Here is a 2,479-nt window from a genome sequence, read left to right on the forward strand (position 1 = left end):
CTCCAGTGTTGTGTGACTTTAAGTTAGGGGGTTGAAGGAAGTGTATACCCTATGTTGGGAGGGTGAGGAGTCATATATACATGTGTATACATATATATATAGATATATATATATATATATATATATATATATATATATATATATGTGTGTGTGTGTGTGTGTGTGTGTATTTTATATATATATATATATATATATATATATATATATATATATATATATATATATATTTATTTATTTATTTATTTTATTTATTTGCTGTTGGTTAACCAGGATGGTCTATTGGGCCAAGTGAACCCATTTTCAATGGAGTCCGGGGGAGAAAAGCTCCAACAAGAATACAAGTTACAGAGATTTACATTACATAACATACAAGACATAGCAAGGTATAGTTTACAAACAGTAAAATTATCAACAAAGATAATAATAGAGTGAAGTTATACCTAATATATATATATATATATATTTTTATATAGAATAATTCAGGATGATAGATGATATTAAGAAATTAGATTACGAGCAGAATATGGGTGGTGAAGGTAATGAGAATACAGGAAGTGGGGAATGCTTACGTGGGGAGGGAGCAGGAGCATTCCCATGTGGATGCTAGGTAGAAGTGAAGAGATTTTTAAAGGTTGGAAGGCTAGTGATGGTTCGAATGGAGGGTGGGAGGGAGTTCCATAGTCGAGCTATGGAAAAAGAGAGGAGGTTTTGTCCTGGGGGGTGAAGGGGTCTGCAGACTTCTAATAGGTTTTGATTAGTGGATCTGAGAAGTCTTTGAGTCTGGTGAATTTTCAAGGTAGAAGAAAGAGCGGGACAGAGGGATGGTTGGAAAATGAGTTTGTGTGCATATGTGAGCTGAGTGTAGGAGAGGTAGTTGGGAAGTTTGAGCCAATTTAGTTTATGGAGTGATGCGCAGTGATTAGTTGAAGCTTTGTTACTAGTGGCAAATTTGGCTATTTTGTTGTAACAGGTAGCTAGTTTAGTTTTAATAGAAGATTGTAGATTAGTTAAAAGGGGGGCACCATAAAGGAGAGAGGGGAAGAGAAATGTAGTAGAGAGAGTGAGTTTGGTTGCTGGTGAGAGGAATCGCTTGTGTAGATAGAGCAGGCCGAGTTTTTGGTGTTTTTTTTTAATGTTTATTAGTAGATGGGACTCAAATTTAAGTTTATCGTCAATTTGAACTCCTAGAAGTTTGGTTTCAGATACCAGTTCAAGTGGAGTATTATTTTGACTGGTGATGGAGAATAGTTGTCTATCTAATCTGTTTGTTTTAGAGGGGGTAAATATCATTAATTTTGATTTAGCTGCATTAAGTGCAAGATGGTTATTTTTCATCCACTGTTCTGTGGTGGAGAATGCTTCTTGGGTGAGCTTTAGAAGGGTTAGAATGGAAGAGCCTGCACAGATGATTGTAGAATCATCTGCGTATTGTATGATGCTAGCATGGGGGATAGAGTGATGGTAATCATTTATGAAGATGTTGAAGAGGAGGGGGCCTAATATGGAGCCTTGTGGGACACCTGTGGGGGTGTTTAGGAAAGAGGAGATGGCTTTTTTCCATTTGACAGCTTGTTGCCTGTTTGAGAGATATGCGAGTGTTCAGATTTCTGCATATATATGTGTGTGTGTGTGTGTGTGTGTGTGTGTGTGTGTGTGTGTGTGTGTGTGTATTATATATATATATATATATATATGAAACGGTTTACAATCAAAAGGGTGATCAGACTTTGTACGAATTCTATATGTCCACTCGCCCAATTTGACAATTTGAAATTACGAAAAAAAAATGTTGAAATACACAACAACGAATGCTAGTGTGCATTCACTGTTGTGCATTTCAACATTCTGAATGTAGATCGCACTATAGTGGGGATTTGATGTGTACCCTTTCCCTCACTGTAGTGCGAACTCAGAGTTTGTATATATAAGTAGGGGGTGTGGGGGGGTGCAACCCCCCACATGGGGGTGCAGGGGGGCTTGCCCCCTTGCAAAATACTTTTGTTACTGTTGACCGGAAGTCTAGCATTTTCGGTAAAGTCGACATTTCTGAGATGTCGACTTTACCGAAATACTGCATTCTACATTTAGTTTGTTTGTTCTTGTGATTTCCGATATTTTGATTCGGAAATCTGAACACTCGCACAATGTCGGTGTGACGATATGATAGTAAACCTATATATATGTGTGTGTGTGTGTGTGTGTGTGTGTGTGTGTGTGTGTGTGTGTGTGTGTGTGTGTGTGTGTGTTTTCTATATATGGTTTGCATGGGGAGTATTAGTTTGCTTTACTTACTGTTAAGTGTTTGATTTTTGATTTAGGTTTAAACTTACTTATGGTTTGCACAACATAATACAAAGATATCATGCTTGATTATTCTGAGCTGTGTTTTCATTTCAGTTGTGTGACTGCAGCTGAAAAGAGTAACTCAAAAAGCAAGAATACAAGAATTGGCCTACCACCGCCCATTATTGTCATGCTT

The sequence above is a fragment of the Protopterus annectens genome, chromosome 2.part2 (genome assembly GCF_019279795.1).
Source record: "Protopterus annectens isolate FY-2018-M chromosome 2.part2, PAN1.0, whole genome shotgun sequence".
In the NCBI taxonomy this organism is placed as follows: Eukaryota; Metazoa; Chordata; order Ceratodontiformes; family Protopteridae; genus Protopterus; species Protopterus annectens.